General features: G+C 42.2%; 1 protein-coding gene across 3 annotated transcripts in view; it reads left to right on the top strand.

Moving 5' to 3' along the window:
• NAA60 (N(alpha)-acetyltransferase 60, NatF catalytic subunit) overlaps positions 1-19,016 on the top strand; it is a 95,969-nt gene that overhangs the window by 267 nt on the left and 76,686 nt on the right. For 2 of the 3 annotated variants that reach the window (XM_030211403.1, XM_030211404.1), the window contains exon 2: positions 12,113-12,211. The exons of the other annotated variant lie outside the window; for it this stretch is intronic. The gene's annotated coding sequence lies outside the window, so the exon portion shown is untranslated. The remainder of the gene's footprint in view (positions 1-12,112; positions 12,212-19,016) is intronic. 3 annotated transcript variants of the gene reach the window in all.

Here is a 19,016-nt window from a genome sequence, read left to right as displayed (position 1 = left end):
TTGCGTGTGACTTGGTAGGTACCTGAAAAGTGACTTCAACGTCACCAGTACTCTGCACAGCAAATGTAGTTATGTTGAGTCTTCGTTTAAAAAAAATATTATGCAGTGTAAATGAAAAAAGTTAAAACAGGGAAGGAAAACAAAAAAGGGGGAGTTAGGGGCAAATAGAATAACTCAAGCCACAAAAAAATTGACTATTTTATTCCATTCCTGTTCTAATTAATTTGGCTTTCAGATTGGTTCTTAGAACTAAGCTGCACTCCCCGGTGTATTATCAAAGACGCTTGCTATTTCTAATGTGAAAGAGGGGAGTGAGAGGTTTACTTTTTCTTTGGAGTAGTTAACTAGGTGTGGTTCGATAAGGGTCCGGTTATCTTCAGTTGTCCTCTTCATGCAAGGGAGTATGGGAGGAGGTCGCACTTCCTGTTTAATTTTAACTAGTAGCTTGGTTCTTGTTTATGAAAACTTTTAATTTCATCTAGCTGCCTGGACAATTGTAAGTTTAAGTGTGGGTCAGATCTTGTGCAAACAGGGATGTAATTTATTTATTCTATTTTCGCTCATGCCTTTCCATTGGTAGGTCAAGGCAAAATTGTAATACTGGAATGTGGGAAAAAAGGTTAAAAAAATGACAGACACAACAAAATATGATATGGAATTTCTGAAGGTACAACATAGACTGTACTAAGTGGATAAGTAATTGAGCAAGATCGGTAATTAATTTCAATAAGAACTTTGCTTTTGGAACTGTTGGGCTGGGAAATTGCACTCATGAAAACTATTCTTCTTGTCTGCTGTTATAAAATTATTTTATATTGTATTATGATTCTGATTGTTAAAGGTTTTCCCTACAGACATGAAATGGGAGAAATCTTTTAAACTGGGTGCTTTCTATTCTCTTGATGGTCTTCGGTAGGTCTGGTTGTTTGCATGCTGGCAGCATCTCAGTGATACTTGTTTAGCCTATGCTATTTTTTTTTCAGACGTTTGGTTTCATGCATGTTGGTAACACGACTAAGGCACAGTTTGAAACCTTCATTGCTTTAGCCCCACTTGTAACATTTCATATATGTAGTTTGAAAATGTATTTTCTGTTTTGCCTTTGTTAGAATGCCTGAAGTGGTGTATAAATCTATTCAAGAGCATAACAAAAATAGTGATACAACATAAAAAAAGAAATGTATGTTTCATGACAACTATGGCCTTGTTCTGCTAAATAATGGCCCGTAGTGTTTTGTGTGCTGACTACAAATGCATTTAACTAAACACGTCTGAGCTGTAGTTGTAGTGGTAAATTAGTTTTTGTTTCTGTTGCATCAGGTTCCTACCAAATGCTAGAGCTAGCAAATTCTCAGTGACTATTTTTCATATTTCAATTAGGCTTCTTATATCATTCACTTCTTACATTTCAAGAAAGTATGCTTCCATTAGTATGGTAAATCATTACATCTATGATATTTCAACATTTTTTTTTTTGTTACATTTGTACCCCGCACGTTTTCCCACTCATGGCAGGCTCAATGCGGCAGGCAATGGAGGGTTAAGTGACTTGCCCAGAGTCACAAGGAGCTGCCTGTGCCGGGAATCAAACTCAGTTCCTCAGTTCCCCAGGACCAAAGTCCACCACCCTAACCACTAGGCCACTACTCCACATTGAGATCATAATGTGAGAATTAAAGTATAAAGCCAATCAGCAGCTTGATGCAGGAGTTCTAAACTTGCTGCAAATCATGCTACATCAGCTGTTTGTGCTTGTGTGTATGTACATGTGTATATATTTGCACCGTTTGTGCAAGACACCGTTTGTGATAAGACATTTTTTTGACTGCTGATTATCTTTTTTTTGTCTAGGCTAAATATAATTCTGTGGAAGAGACATGCCAGCTGTAGAGAGGGCATGCACTATATTTTGGAAACAATAAGTTTATATTCAGTCCTTGCAAAAAGATGTGTGGTTACTTTAATTTTTAAAGAGATTGTTCTGTGGCCTGCCTATTGCCTTCAAGAGGTCATTTATATGTTTCTGTGAGACATAAGAAACTGCCATGAACATTTTTTTTTCTATTGGATCTTTTATGCTTGAGTTGGTAACCTGAGACCCTTTCATTTTTGTTGTATTATATTCACTGCATCAAGAGAATTTAAATCATTAACCAAACTTCTCCTGTCTCTCCTTTTACTAAGCTGCAGTAAGCACACAGTGGTGCTTACTGCAGCTTAAAAGGACTTAAAGGCAAACAGCAAGGGGCACAAAAATGTCCACAAGAAAAACAAGAACTCACAAAAAGTGGGAAAAGCCAACTACGATGTTCAGGGAGACCAAAAACATTTTTATTCTTCATGCGTATGTAGTACTTCAAGGATGCTGATCACGCACCACTGTGAGTTCCTAAGCAAATCTGTTAAGAAAAATTGAAAGTGACCATATTTATTTAGCTCATTTGATAAGAAACCCCTGACGAAGGCTGTGTTTTTCGAAACATGGTCCATATTGGGTTATTGTGTCAGCAATTTCTGTTTGAAGAATAAAATTTGTTTTTGTTTGCTCTAGACATCTTGTTTGGCTTTTTCCACTTCTTTTGGGAGTGCTTAAAAGTGCTTACTGCAGGGTGTGCTCACTTGTCCTGTGGTAAGTCCGCAATCTCTGTGTGTACACTGCGTGCTAAAAAATATATTTTTCTGAAAAGGGAGCATGTCTGGGAGAGAGCGTGGGCATTTCTGCGCTAATCAGTGCAGCTACATTGCCGTGGTATATATGAATAGTTTGGGATTAACGCATAAACCTTTACCGCCTACAAAATTAGTGTTGTAAGGGCTCACGAGCTAACTTTTAATAATGACCGCACACTAATGGCAACATTAGCATATGACAGAATCCAAAATTTTGTTGAATTTTAAGCACAACAAGCTCCAATGCAGAGCTTTTACATTTTTAAAGTGAAGGGCAATGAACCTCAGCCGTGCCACACTGCTTTCATGTTTATAATAGAGACTTGTGCGCTCGCATCGTCATTGGCTCAACCGCCTCCACTACCCTTAACAAAATTTGCATTTATAATTGACTTCAATCTTCAACTATTTTAAACTTTTGTTGATTAACAATATACTCATATTATGATGAAAGTTTCAAAACATGTCGTCAATAGGGGCACAGTGTGTCACAACTGTCAGGAATAGTGAGCCCTTGGACCAAAACCGGAGCGTTGGCAGACAAATCACCTGGGCTGGCACAGGCAGGGATCAGAACAGACTGGACTAGGATAAACTAACAGACTCAACAAGGCAGGACAGAGGTAACTAAACACAATGGACAACACAAGAACCGGATCCAGACGAAGCAAGGAAAAGAAGACAAAGGGCCAGAACTGGAACCCAGACAGGACAAAGCAAGACTCGGAAGTAGATTAAAACTGGGTCCAGAAAAGGGCAAGACAAGGCAAGGACTGGATCCGGACAGGACTAGACTGAAAGAGACAAGAAAAAGCATAACTAGACAGGCAAGACAGAGTACGAGCTAGGCAACAAGAATAACAGAAGCAAGACAATAAACAAGGCAGGAACAGGATTCAGAATTTTCAAACAAGCTTGGCTGGAACAGGATTCTCAAACAGGCTTGGCTGGAACAGGACTCAGGATTCTCAACCAGGCTTGGCTGGAACAGGATTCAGGATTCTCAACCAGGCTTGGCTGGAACAGGATTCAGGATTCTCAACCAGGCTTGGCTGAAACAGGCTTCAGGGTTCTCAAACAGGCTTGGCTGAAACAGGCTTCAGGGTTCTCAAACAGGCTTGGCTGAAACAGGCTTCAGGGTTCTCAAACAGGCTTGGCTGAAACAGGCTTCAGGGTTCTCAAACAGGCTTGGCTGAAACAGGCTTCAGGGTTCTCAAACAGGCTTGGCTGAAACAGGCTTCAGGGTTCTCAAACAGGCTTGGCTGAAACAGGCTTCAGGGTTCTCAAACAGGCTTGGCTGGAACAGGCTTCAGGAACAGGACTGGAATGGACTTGACTTGGCTTGACTGAAACAGGATACTGAAAGGGACGGTATGGCTGGAACAGGACTCTGGAACAGGCTTGACTGGAACAGGGTTCTGGAACAGGACTCTGGAATGGGCTTGGCTTGACTGTAACAGGATACTGAAATGGGCTTGGCTTGGCTGGAACAGGATACTGAAAAGGACTTGGCTTAGCAGGGAACTGGGACGGAACTAGCTCAAGCATAGAGCAGGACCAGAACCTGGCTCAAACACACACAGGAACAGAACTTGGCAGAAACAGAGCTTAAGAGCCAGGAAGCAAACATGGCAGGCAAAGGATTAAGCAGACTAAGGGAAGACAAACAAAGAAGCAATGTGCTTACCAGCATCCACAGCTGGAAAGGGAGAGGCCAGGCAGATTGAGAGGCTGCAGACCCAGCTGCATAGCAGTGAGATAATTAGGGGCAATGCTGGCTTCTACAGACTCTCAGAATTAACAGACAAGAACTACACACAAAGGAAACAGAACAGGGGAAACAGTAACAGAGCTTGGTTTAAACACACAGCTTAACTATAGCAAGAGTCAAAAGCAGGGCTAGGCTAAAAGCAGGAGCCAAGGGTAGAATCAAACAGATACAGACACCAAGGGCAGAGTGTGGCTCTAGAGCCAGGCTTTCAGGATCAAGGTACAAAAGCAAACACACAGAAACAAAGCAAAGCATTGAAACACAAGTTTCAGAGGAACACAGCACAGACCTTCAGGAGCAAAACACTCAGGAACAAAGCCAAGCATGGATATGATCTAAACAGGTAACACAAGATGAAGAGACCTCTTGCAAAGGTACTGTAGGAAAGCTCCCTGGGTTTTTATAAAGGAGTAGGCTGATGATGTCACAAGTAGAAAATGAAGCAGAAGCAGGGAGACCAAACTGAGGCTTGGCTAACAGGAAGAACAACAATAGGGAAAAAGGCAGGCTGGAGAGGTCACAGAGCTAGATACAGAGAAATGGTAGGTCTGAACATAAGGGCACGGCCACAGCCGTGACACAGTGCTCCAACACGGCACGTGTTTCACAACAAGCTTTTTCAAGGAGGGCCCCTAGGAAATATGGGTAAAAGGTATTAAACCGTCCCTTTCCTCATTGAAAATAACTTTACTTCTGAAAAAACAATCAAAATCTTACCTACTGATCAAGTTAACATAGCCTGCTGACTTCATGCCTTAGACAAGATGGCGGCGGTGTCCTAAACACGGTGTTTTTATACTAGCGTTCATAATTTAAAAATTTAAAAGCTGTGCATTGGAGCTTGTTGTGCTTAAAATTCAACAAAGAAGTTTTGGATTTTGTTGTATGATTTTTGAAGCACCGGCAGAAATTTTGGCCATATACTAAGTTGTCTAACATTAGCGTATGGCCATTAATTTGGAAAATGGAAAATTGACCATTTTCTGTCTGTGATAGAAATGGCCTTGGCACGCAGGAAAGACTCATGTAAGAGTGCGCTAAGGCCACTTTCTACCACAGCTTTGTAAAAGGAGACTCTGGTATAGTCCTTCTCTTCATTTGCTATGTTGGAGCATGCTTTAAAGTCCTGAGACCTGTCTTTTTATGTGAAGAATGGATGCCTGTGTATAAATAGTCTGCATGTTAGTGGTAAGTGGATTTTTGGGCGCTAATGAGCAGAGTGCAACTTTGTCCTGGAGTATTCTGCTAGTATGCAGTGTGTCTAGTCTTTGTGCCAGCAGGTAGTAGGTTTGGAAGGTTCAGTAGTGCACGTTTGGTTTATTAGTGTGCTTTAAAAAAATTGAGGGCCAAATTCTATAAATGGTGCCTTAAAAATCGGTGCCAAAAAAACACGCGCTTAGCACGATTCTATAATTTGTGCCTAAGGTTAGGTGTAAGCTTAGCGGCTGTTCCTGGATCTAAAATTTAGGCAAACCCATTTAGGCTACCTAAAACCAGGCCTAAATATCTGCACCTAACTTAGGTGTAGATCAGGTGTATTCCATAATAGTTCACATAGATTTTTGAAATGCCCATGAGCCGCTCATGGCCACGCCCTATCTTGGCTGCGTGCATTAGAATTTACGCACACCGTATTATAGAATACACCTAGAAAGTTTTGTGTGTAAATTCTAATTAAAGTCAATTAGTGCTGCTAATTGGTTAAGTGCCAGTTATCGGCGCTGATTTGGCTTGCTAACTAAGTTGTGTGTGCAGTTTGGCCATGTGACCAAATTAGCTTGTACAACATAAGGCACCATTTATAGAAAATGGGGGGACTAGGGCCAAATTCTATAAATGGCACCTTTAAAAATCAGCGCCGAAAAACCACGTGCTTAGCAGGATTCTATAATCGATGCCTAAAGTCAGGCGTAGTTTATAAAACATGCTTAGCTACCGTTCTTGCTACTAAAATGTAGGCACACCCAGGTAGGCCACCTAAAACCAGGCCTAAATGCCGGGTGTATTCCATAATAGTGCAGACAGTTTTTTTTTTTAAACGTACCTATTCCATACCCATGGCCACAGCCCCTTTTTGACTTCGTGCATTAGAATTTATGCACACCACATTATAGAATAAGCCTAGAAAATTGTGCATGTAAATTCTAATTAAATCCGATTAGTGCCACTAATTGGTTAAGTACCAATTATCCTTGCTGTTGGGCTTGTTAAGTAAGTTGTGCATGCAGTTTTGCTGTGCAGCCAAATTAGCACACACAACTTAAGGCACCACTTATAGAATTTGGAGGTTGGTGCACACTAAATTTAATTTGTGTTAACCTTTGAAATGATACTAATTAGGTTAATCAGCTCATATTTAAATGTGTTATTTTTTTGTGAACAAATATATGAAGAACCTAAAAAAAATCCAAAAGTTGGGGGGAAAGTCTAATCCCCCCCCCTCCCATTTTTTTCTTTGTGATGCACATCTCTAGTAGACAGCATGGTAGAGGAAGAACTTTAATTCTCGGTACCACTCTTTTCTTTTGCTTCACATGGTTTCTACTACAGCCGCTTGACTCTTTATTCCCCTCCTTGTGATATTTTCACTTTCTTCTGTCCCTCCCCACAACTTCATGCTATCCTGTATTTTCACTGCTACTCACCTGCGTGATTGCCTTCCTTCTGTCTTTTCAATCCCCTTTGTACTCCTGAGCAGTGTTTCTCAAGTTGTACCTGGAGTACCCCATCTAGTCTGGTTTTCGAGATAACCCCAGTGAATGTTCATGAGATATATTTGCATATAATGGAGGCAGTGGAGGCAAAACCAACTGGCTAGAAGATAATTCAGGACCAAATAGAGAAAAATGGCATGAGAGCAGTGTGAGCCCATCTCTTCTGCTTCAAGCACCTCTACTGGCTCTGCTGACTTATGATAACCATTACTAAAGCTTCTGCAATGGCACTTCTTCCGGGCAACACAATTACTACTGGTGCAGGAGCTTTAACAATAATAGTAATTGCAGGTTGCATCATCTTGTTCCAGAAGGAATGTTAGGGAAGTAGGGATAGGCTCCCACTGTCCTAGAAGGTGGAATAGGTGGCACAAAATGTGTGAACGAAGAATGAAAGATTTAGGGTGATGGAGAGATGAGGAAAGGCTGCCAACTTTGGGTGAAAATCTTCTGAAATTGTTATGCACAGAATGGACCCTCTGTGGTATGAAGCAGGGTCTTCCTTTGGTCTACCTTTTGGATAAGTTTTGTGAAATATTGGCTAGAGTTCAACAGACCAGTTGAGAAAGTGAGGAGTTGTGTTTTGTTTTTGTTTTTTTTAAGGTTGTGTATTATAAGAAATAACAAAAGTATTTACAAAATGTACATATAGTAATAATTGTTGGTTTGATTCTTGTCTTCTGCCCTTCCTATTGGCTGGGAATATATCGGCCTAATTACTGTTTTGGATTGTTTGCTATTTTCTAATTACTGCCTTTGAACACCTAGAATAGACAACATTGCAGTAGTCCAGTCATGATAGTATTAGTGACCTGAACAACCAAAATACTTCCTGATCTCAGTTTTCACAATAGCATAAAAGATTGTTTTATTATTTTATTCACTTGATTTTTCATCAATAGTTGGCTATCTATTTGCACCCCTAAGATCAAGAGGAAGAGTCAAATGGGTTTGATTCATTATCTGTCTTAAATGGTTGAGTACTCTAGCTGAGGTCAAAGGTACCCACTATCAAGAATTTTGTTTTCTCCCTTTTAATCTTCTACTTATGCTTAACCCACCCAACTATCTATCAAAGTAATACATTTTCTTATTTGTATGAAAGTCTCATTTTTATCAGAACCTCTGATAAATCATCCCTGGCAAAACCCCTTTTTAAAAAAATGGAGACAATTATGTCTATTTCGATCCTATTTTGATGAAACATGTTTTGGCTTACGGTATGGCCATTAAGAGGTGACGATTAGAGAAGTGCTGGTTTTTCCCTGCAGAGCTTTCTACCCTGTTTCACTCCAGGAAGTCCTCTACGTCTCTGGCTTATGTCAAGGTCTGGTGTGTGTTTGAACCCTGGTGTGAGGTATGGTCCTTATCTCCCTGGAGGGCTCGGGTACCTGACGTTTTGAGTTTTCTGCAGCAGTGCCTGGAACAGGGGCTGGCCTTGAGCTCCCTGAGAGTCCAGGTGGCTGCGTTGCCCAGCTTTCAGGAGAAGGGAAAAGAGCACAAGGGAGAAGGGGGTTCAAAAGCATACAATCGAAAGCATGTAGCCAAAAGAAGCACAAAGAGCCTTCAAGAGTGGGGGTGTCACAACTACACTTTATTAGTTGGACCCGACATGTTCCATGTTTCAGCAAAACCAAGGGGTGGACCAAGGCAAGATGTCGCCTGAGGCAGGGCTGAGATGCAGCCCCTCGCCCCAGGCCAAGTTCTGGTATCTCCCCCCTTCCTTCCTCCACCCCATTTTTCGATCTTATCCTCTTTTTATGTTTAAAAGCAGCTGCAGCGATTCCCATACACTGCCTTCCGCTGGCACCGGCCTCTACTACAGCTGCCTCTGAGGAAACAGGAAGTTACATCAGAGAGGTGGCCACAGTAAAGGAAAGAGGCGGGTGCCGGTCGCAGGGCAGTGTATGGGACTTGCTGCTGCCATCAGCTTTTAAAAAAACGTAAAAAGGTAAACTTGGGGAACGGGGAGGAGGAAAGAAGGGAGGAGATGCTCCCGAAAGAGTTCCGCCTCAGGTGGCCTAATGGTCGGGATTGGATGCCCCTGGTGAAACTGTTTGCTTCAGGGGTCTAGTTGTAATGTCAGAATCCAAATGTATCAATTATCTGATGGAAAGATACAATCTTGCCTTGAGAGTAACAAGTCTTGAGTCACAAAACAGATGTCGACAAACGGCACGCGAACGTGAGTGAGCTTCAAATTTCCTACCCATGTGAATCAGATCTGCGGTGTGCCAGCAGGATACTTCTTCACAAAAGTGAGAAAAAAAGGAAGGGCATCTCTCTGGCTTTGCTTGGAGAGGTAGCTCAGGGGTAGTGCATCTACGCCACCTTCTTTGACCTTGTTTTCCTTCTTGGAACCTCAATTTGGTCCTCCGGCCGTAATCTGAGGCTCCGTTTTGGCCCCTGTGGTTGGCTTCCAGTAAGGATCTAACCCTGAACACAGTGTTTTTGGTGGCCATAACCTCTGCTAGGAGGGTTTCTGAATTGCAGGTCGTGTCAGGATTCCTATCTCTCCTTCTCAGAGGATTCCGTGTCCTAGCACACAGTACCATCCTTCTGAAGGTGGTGTCTCCGTTCCATGTGAATCAGGAGGTTTGCCTTCCATGGTAACACAGGGATCGTGGCTGGAGGGTTCAGTGTTTGACAAGCTGGATGTCCGAAGGACGCTGCTCACGTAACTCCAGGAGAGGAACAAGTTTTATCTGTTAGACCACCTTCTTGTACTTTTCCATAGCCCTCGGAAGGGCCAGCCAGCCTTGAAGGTCTCCATTTTGAGGTGGCTACCAAGCCCACTTACATCAACAAGAATCGTCCAATGCCTTGGGCTAAAAGGCTGCTCTACTAGGTTTTAGGTTGCTTCTTGGGTGGTATCCCCTGAGGAGACCTGCAGGGTGGCCAGGGTGATAACTTGGTCATCACTTCATTTGTTTGCTAAGCACCACAGATAGGATTTGCTGGCCAGCGCCTGCTTGAGCTTTGGCAGAGTTGTTATTTAGGGAGCCTCGTCGTCCCGTTCCCAGTAGATCTGCTTCGGTACATCCCATTGGTTCAGAACAGTGAGCTGATGCTAAGAAAGGAGAACTTGTTTTACCTGATAGTTTTCTGTTCTGAAGTCCTGCCCTTGGAAAACCATGGCCCAGGGTTCTGGTGGGTGTACTCTGTGCTTCCTTTTCAGTGCTTTAAAAAAAAATCATTTTGTGATTGGCAGCCATATGGGCTCCTGTGATATGGCTATATCTGGTATATTGAGGGTAGCGAGTTCCACTCTGTGGTCTTTTGTGTGCTTGATTATCACTGCAGCTGCAGTGGTTGATGAGGCATGGGTGCATTTCAAAGGGACCTTCTGCTGCTTGGGCAGATGCATACTTGATTGTTCCAGGGAGCACCTCTGCTTATGTTGGTCATGTCACATGCAGGTTTCAGTTCTCTCTACCTGCTTGTAGGAAGGGATAACACCCATTGGTTCAGAACAGTGTTCTGACTAAAGAAAAGAAAATTATCAAGACATAATTTCGCCTTTTGAGAATTTGTTTAGTTCCCATTAAAAGGGAAAAATTTTTTTAAGGCATCCAAATTTGCTAGGCTGGAGATTTCTCCTTACTGTTTTGGAATGTATGTTTTAGTCGTGATGCACTAACGGAGCTTTATTTGAACCACTGAACTAAGTTTCCCTTGAACTCATTTTATGTGTTTGGGCAGAATGGTAAGTGAATTGCAAGCTTTGTCCTTGTTCTCTTCTTTCCTTCAGTTCTTTCTTGACAAAGTGTTATTCAGAACACTGTAGAAAAATGGAAATTTTGCTTTTCATTTAATGCAAGAGAGGACTTTAAGAATATTGTTTCTTAGTTAACTGATTTTTTTTGTGGTCCTTAATCTTTGGTCTTCTATTATCCTCAATAGAAGAGCATACCCTGTAGTTAATCTAATGTGATATCACCCATGTCTTGTTATAATGCAAATAGTTACATTATCAAAACTAGGTCCCATGATCTTACTGGATGGTAACAAGCTACCAATAACCTGCCAGCACCACCCTGGTGGATTTTCTGCAGCATTTTAATCTGTCGATGCAGACCAAAGGTTAGCTGGCCTTGTAATGTCACAAGGTGCCTGATTTACTAAGGCTCCTCCTCCCTCCCCCTCATTCTGTGTGTACAGAGAAAAAAATGTTGGTAAGTCAGGTCCCAGATAAGGCTTCCTTTTTATGCCTGTTGTTTTATTTTTATCACTTTGCTTGGTTAATACCCAGCCAGTTGAAATGGACCTGAGTGAATTTCCAGCACAAATTGTCTGTGGCCTGTAGTGTTAACTAGGTCAGACAGAGTAGAAGCCTCACTGGTGTGTATCTGCAAAACAGCTGTCTGAAAATCATTGCATACCATCACTAAATAGCTAAATCTGAGTATTGAATTGAGCATCAACCGATTTAACTTTGTGATGTGATGTTCTCTGTCCTGCCTAGAGGAATCTGATGTGGTGGTCCCCGTCTGGTACAGTCTTCAGTGAGATACACCAGCAGGATAGTTAATTTCTTTTGTAAGTCGCACACCAGACTAGACTAGTTATAAGGACGTTTAGTGATTAATTGATATGATAGAAGTTTTTCAATCATATTTTACAACTGCTATTTAAGGTAGGCTGGTACTGGAAGGAAATGAGGTCCTTGGGGAAGGAAGGAAAAGCAAGTGGAGTAAAAAAAAAAAAAGCACAAAAAACCCCCTAAATTAGATTGGTTGCTTTACAGTACCAGAAAGATGATATCAGGTAGTAACAACCCCCCCCCCCCCCCCCATATTTCAATATGTAATATATCTACAGTGTTGGGACATTATGATGGATGCTATCAGACTGCAAAATCTTTTTTTTGTCCTTCTACTTTAATAGTTTGCACTGTGGAAAAGGAAGGAACTTGCAAGGAGCACAAATGTGTGTGTTTTTTTTCTTTTTTTCCTAGGCACAGTTTTTCCCACCCCTAAATTCAAGGGATTGATTATGCTTTCTGTATGTCAAGAAGGCAGGCACGCTTCTTTCTTCGTCGTGAACACAAGCTTTGGTAAGTATCTTGTTAAAGATTGCTTCCTTAGCTTCTCTCCGGACTGGCCCAGGGTTGGACTGATGGGTTGTTCAGTGTCGCCTTTGGCACCTAACCACCATACCTTTTCTCAGGAAAGCTAGACTGCCCCAACTTGACATTTCGTCCTTTAGATTGTAAGCTCCTTGAGCAGGGACTGTCCTTCATTGTTAAACTGTACAGCGCTGCGTAACCCTAGTAGTGCTCTAGAAATGTTAAGTAGTAGTAGTAGTAGTTGTGCACGCCTTCCAGCAGGTGGAGACTGAGAAACCTCTGACTCTAGAGAACCAATAAGAGGCCTGGCCATGTGACCCAAGCCCTAGTATTTTCTTAGTCTCCAGCAGGCGGTAGAAGGTGAGCCCGTCCATAGGGACTAAAGGAAAGCAAATTAGCAGGTAAGGTCTAATTTCTCCTAGTGCTCTATTCAGCCTTATGACTTGGTACTGACATAGTGTGTTTTACCAATGCTTAGCAGTGTTTACAGTGTACTTACAAAGGGCTGGGAGTGCATGTATTTCACTGTCTAGATTGGCTATGCTTTGGTGGAAGCCACATGATCAATTCAGATGGCATTCCTGGTGGACATTCTTTATAATCTGGTCTGCCTTTCTTACTGGTCCGTGGCTGCATCTGTGGTGAGGTGGCACTGGCTGCAGCCTCCAAGAAGCTCCTCAGCTTCCCTTTAGGGGGGTGCTTGTTGTTCGAGGTTGATCTGGAGAAGTTAGTGAAAGATATGGGGGAGGCACGGTCTGTCTCTTTCCCAGAGCTCCGGCAGAGGGGCTTCTAGAGGTCCTCGGGCTCTAGGGATGTTCTATCTCAGCCCAGTTGGAGCTCATGGGGCGGATTTCTTTTCAAAGCATGATCACATAGCCTTCCCAGGGAGGATAAATTGGAGTAGGGTAGGGTCATGTTGATGCTACAGAATGAGATGGTAGTGACAATGCAAGTCCTTATCATCCCCAGTTTCCTGTGGCAGCTCAAAGGAAGGTTCTGTTACATGAGTTAAAAGAATTTTGTAGTATTAATATAGCATAAGTACATAAGTGTTGCCATACTCGGACAGATAAAAGGTTCATCAGGCCCAGCATCCTGTTTCCAACAGTGGCCGATCCAGGATACAGTTCTTTCAAGATCCCAAAGCATTACATTTTATACTGCTTATCCTAGAAATAAGCAGTGGATTTTCCCCCAAGTCCATCTTAATAATGGCTTATGGACATTTCTTTTAGGAAGTTATCCAAACGTTTTTAAAACCCTGCTAAGCTAATTTTTTTTTTTTTTTTAATTTATTGCATTTGTATCCCACATTTTCCCACCTCTTTGCGGGTTCAGTGTGGCTTACAATAAGATATGAATAGTGGAAATACAGTTGTACAGCTTGGTTATGGGTTACATTGTACATGTTATGCGAGAATCGAACTATCGTTAGGAATATTACAATGGGACATCAACATTGAAACATTGGAAGGAGACAATGGGAAGCTTAAGGGCAGTAGTAAAGCACAAAGACATATGTTGGGAGTACATATTTCTGTGAATATATGTATGAGTGATGTGGAATTAAGGGGGGTGATACATTGATGAATAGTGAGTGTGGACTCTGTGTTTTGGCTCTTTCCATAGATTGTTTCAAACAGGTGATTTGTGGATTACCACATTCTCTGGCAACAAATTCCAGAGTCTATTTACATGTGAAGAAATATTTTCTCAAATTTGTTTTCAGTTTACTACTTTGTAGCTTTATTGGGTTCCCCCTAGTTCTATTATTTTTAGAAAGAGTAAATAAGTGGTTCATGTCTACCCATTCCACTCATTATTTTATAGACCTCTATTATATCTTCCCTTAGCTGTCTTTTCTCCAAGCTGAAGAGCCCTATTCTCTTGTTAAATATTATACATTTGATTTACTCTATAGTCATTTTCTGATGCTTTGTGTGTCTAGTTAATGTATTTGGTTCATTTGTTGAGAGAAATGGACCTTAATGATTGATGCAGGGGAGAAGGAGGGAGATATAGAATAGAGGTGGGGATATATTTGAGAAGGGAGGTGGAGTATGTTTGAAAAGGGAGATGGAGTAACAATAGAGAAGAGGGTGGAGCTAGGAGCTGAAGGAAGGTTTAAGGCAAAGAAGGGGGAATCTGTAATCAGAAGGAAGAGGAACAGATCTGCTTGCACCTATCCTCCTGACTGAGCCCTTCTCTCATTTAAATATTAATCCCCCTTACTCCTAACCTACTCTTGTCTGATTTTGAACATCCCCTTGTTACCCTCTTCCCTTACCACTTCCAGTTTTGGCTTGTTAGGTGAAGGACAGCAAGTAGCTCATACCCTCTTCCTCTGCTTCTGGGCCAGTGTTGAGGTGTGGATCTCACAATTCAAAGCATGACATTGCTCTAGCAATAGAGGAGAGTATATAGCTGAGACGCTGCAATGTTCACCCTCCGGACAACAAGCTGGGGGGAAGGGCCAACTGGGCCAACCACCTTGGATGTGAAAAATGGGTTGTCCATAAGACCAGCCATGTGTCAATGGTGCCTAACCTTTCTAAGCTCACCTTAATGTTCTAATCTGACTTTCTGGTGCTATTTGTTCTACATAATTCTGTAAAACCCATAGTAGTCGCTAGTGCACCAATTTTAAAAGCAATTCAGTAGTTATATATCAGTATCTAATTATGTGCTCGCTGAGGCTCCATTAATATTGAAAGTATGATTTCTGTTGGTTTATAGTTTAAATTTTGATCAATAGACCAGCAAGACTCTGAGATCGTATATTGTTTGTTCAGTTTACTATACTGCTTATCATTGAACCAAGTTGAAACGGTTTACAGTGAAAATATATAACACAAAGAAAGCAGAAAAGAACGCCATAAAATAACAGGAAAGCAACCAAACACTCTAGAGCAGTCAATCAATCAATTAGAATAGATGCAAAGTACAGCACTCAAACACACATCAGGTAGTAAAAAAACAGCTACTCTCCTAGAGACTAATCTTAAATAAAAACAAAGGTCCTTCCTCTTTTCACAAAGATCCCATCCAGAACCAGCCTTCAATGCTTAAAAGCCAGTATAAAAAAAATAATTATTTAGTGATGCTTGAAAAACAGAAACCCCCCATTTACAAAAAAAACCCCGTTTACAAAGCGCATGGCAATGCCCAATGCAGCCTATTCAAAGAAAATGGGCTTTGTCGGCATTATCGAATGACAGCTGCTAGCGTGGTTTTGTAAATGGGGGGGAAAAGATTTCTCAAGCCAAAGATTTTTCAGGGTTGTAAATATATTTAGAAAACTTAAACAACGAAGACATGTTTTTTTTTTTTTCTTTCTCTCACTTGTTGCTGTTTTGCTCTTTTGTTTTTTTTTTTTCTTTCTCTCACTTGTTGCTGTTTTGCTCTTTTGTTTTTTTTTCTTATTTTACTCTGTCTTTCTATTTTTATTTTCTTTGTTTTTTTTCCCTATATCTCTGTTTTTTTGTTGTTGTTTTTTGTTGCTTTTTTTTTTTTTTTATTTTAGACTCCAGGTGCCAAATTAGGAACCCAAGTGACTTGGTTTCATGGGTTTTTCTTGCCCTGCTCTCATTTTTTAATTTCTTGATATTCATGTGGCTTTCTAAGTATGAAATCCTTCACTTTGCTTGGAAACTTTATGACTAGCAGAATATAAATTATCCAAAAAATTTGAAGTATCTCAGAGATTACTGAATCTGAATATTAAGAATGTTGCACTGTAGCCACTAGCACGGCTTAATAAACGGGGGAGGGGAGGTTAATCGCTATCAAAATTGACCCTTGATGCAAACATGATTTTATTTTAATGTAATTTAATTTTTGCATTTCTGTTCTGCTTACCTCTAATAAGAGTTCATATCAGATCAGATTATGTCATCATATATAACAATATAATAATCAGGGCTGTGGAGTTGTTCCTGCTCCCTTTGATTCCAACTCCTCTATTTTTTCTGTTGGCTGACTCCTGATTGCTGATCTTAGGCTTTAAGTGGCCCTTTTACAAAGCGGCAGTAAGCCCACCACATGCCAATCTGGAGATACTGCTGGCCCAATGTGAGCGCCAAGTAGTTCCACCCCCAGCGCGTGGCATTTCTGGTGCTAGTGGAAATATTCAAAAAATATTTCTGCAGGCCCTAACCCAGCAATAATTAGGCAGCGCTGCACACTACCTGGTTACTGCCAGGTTAGAGCGGGACCCCTTACCTCACCTTGGATGGGTGTTGGTAAGTGCTCCCCCTCGTATAGCCACGTCGTGAGTGAAATCTTACCACATTTTAGCCTTTTTACTGTTGCAGTAAAAAAGGCCCCCACCGCTAGCGCAGGGCCCCTTTTACTGCAGCTTGGTAGAAGGACCCCTAAGTTTTTTTTTTTTTGGTTCTGGATATAAAGTATTGGTAAATATAACTTTAGATTCAGGACAAAGATATATGTGTGTGTATGTGTATATATATATATATATATATTTATTTTGAAACTGAAGTCGAACTTGATATGTTTTTAGCGACTCCAATTCCACCCAAAATTGCTCCCAATTGCAGCTCCACAGCCCTGATAAATACACAATCCAGAATAATCAGTCCAAAATAGAGAATGACACAGGGACAAAGTTTGTCCCCGCCGCGTGGGCTCTGTCCTCATCTGCAGAAGTCTTCAACACTTATGATTTTATATTTAAATCTTTTTATTAAAGTATAAAAAGGAACGATATGCTGTGCAACTGTTGTTTATAAATTACAAATGGAAAACAATAACAACCATGAGCAGCTATAATAACCTTCCTTCCCAACACCACCCTCTACCCTTCCAATCCCAACAGCAGATGATTTCTACTACACCAAGGAATCCTAATTCACACTGTTAAAATGTCCAGTGGTATAAAATACAACCTGCTCTATATTCCCTAGAGGGGAAAAATATGCCCTATGAAGGACTGTTATTGTTTTTTAATCTGTGGATGAATAACAAATCAACAATCTCAGGATTCAATCTAGCTCTCCTGTCTTCCACAGTGTTTCCTGGAGTAGAAGTTGTCTTACAAGGTGTGTTGGTAGCAGGATATACAGGATCCCCAATGCAAAGTTTGCTAGTTGTGGCCAGTATGTCTGCTTGTTTTTCCCAAAAATCAAAATATCTTTGTAGGCATCACTCAAAGATAAATAGCAGTCCAGTTCATTAACAGGCTTCAAAGTAGGAAATGACCCTGGGACAAACTCAAGTTTGTCCCTGTGGGCTCTGTCCCCATCCCCGTGTCATTCTCTAAACCAAAAGAGAAGAATTCCAATAGACAAAACTCAGATACAAAAGAGCTGAGAAGCAGGAGCAAATTGCAGTAGTATGTTAAAATTCACTTTATTATGCAGCTCATAAGCTCAACATAGCAACGTTTCAGCCTATGCCTGCATGAGCGCACAAGTTTTTGTCTACAATACAGTAAAAATACAAATACCTCAATGTTTGTTGACATACAATACATAAGATGTATTTCTAAACAAAATTAATAACACATGCACATAGACAAGGTAAATAAAAATATACAAATTTAAATCTATATTAATTAACCTTGAATATTTTGAGTGTGAAACGTTTTTGATGTTCATACACAGATTCTGTAATAAACCAGTTTCTCCGAGGACAAGCAGGCTGCTTGTTCTCACTGATGGGTTGACGTCCTCGGCAGCCCCCTCCATCGGAAAGTTTACTAGCAAAGGCCTTTGCTAGTCCTCGCGCGCCCATGCGCACCGCGCATGCGCGGCCGTCTTCCCGCCCGAAACCGGCTCAAGCCGGCCAGTCTTCTTTCGTCCGCGCTCGGTACAGTCGTGTTACGCCGTTCGTGCCCCAGAGAGTCGACCTCGCGCGTCCGTTTCGACGTGTTTTTCACTCTTTTTCATTAAAAAAAAGTTCGGGAAGCGCTCCGGAAGTGTTCCGGAAGACCCTTTCGGGTTTTCTGCCCTTCCCGTATTTTTCTCAGTTTTTGCCCCGTAAGTTTTCTTTCGTTGTCGGGGTAGGCCTAGTTTGGCCTCGGTCGAGATTTTCTCCCTTTAAATTTTAGTGCTTCAATTTTCGCCATTTCGGCTTTTGACTTCGCCGGCGTGATTTTTCCGCCCATGACATCGAAGCCTTCCAGCGGCTTCAAGAAGTGCACCCAGTGTGCCCGGGTAATCTCGCTCACTGATCGACACTCGTCGTGTCTTCAGTGTCTGGGGGCCGAGCACCGCCCTCAGAACTGCAGTCTGTGTTCCCTGCTTCAAAGGCGGACTCAGGTAGCGAGATTAGCCCAGTGGAACGTTTTGTTCTCGGGCTCTTCGTCGGCATCGGCACCGGAGGCATCGAGTGCATCGACGTCGTCAGCGTCCGGACCATCTTCCTTGGCTGCCGCTCCATCGACTGCATCGAGGCATCGGACCTCTGCATCGGCGCCGAGGCATCGGGCGACTGCATCGACGTCGGTGGTACCGAGACTTCGTCTGCTGATGTCGTCGGACGGAGGTGCATCGTCAGGAGTGCAGGTGAGGGCTGTCCATTCCCCTGCTGGTGGCGGTGAGCCTTCGGGTGGGTCTCCTCCCACCCTGAGGGCTCCTGCGGTACAGCCCCCCCGGGATCGACCCTCTTCGGTCTCGGCCCCGAGGAAGCGACGGATGGATTCTACGTCCTCCTCGTCGGTGCCGGGGAGCTCCGGTGACATGCTTCGGAAGAAGTCGAAGAAGCATCGACACCGGTCTCCTCCCCGTCTCGGCACCGAGAGCTCTGGATCGCCGAGGGATTCGGCACCCAGCAG

This window comes from Microcaecilia unicolor, chromosome 8, assembly GCF_901765095.1.
Source record: "Microcaecilia unicolor chromosome 8, aMicUni1.1, whole genome shotgun sequence".
In the NCBI taxonomy this organism is placed as follows: domain Eukaryota; kingdom Metazoa; phylum Chordata; class Amphibia; order Gymnophiona; family Siphonopidae; genus Microcaecilia; species Microcaecilia unicolor.
The sequence above is the reverse complement of the archived record's forward strand: the minus strand, read 5'-3'. Positions and strand labels throughout refer to the sequence as shown.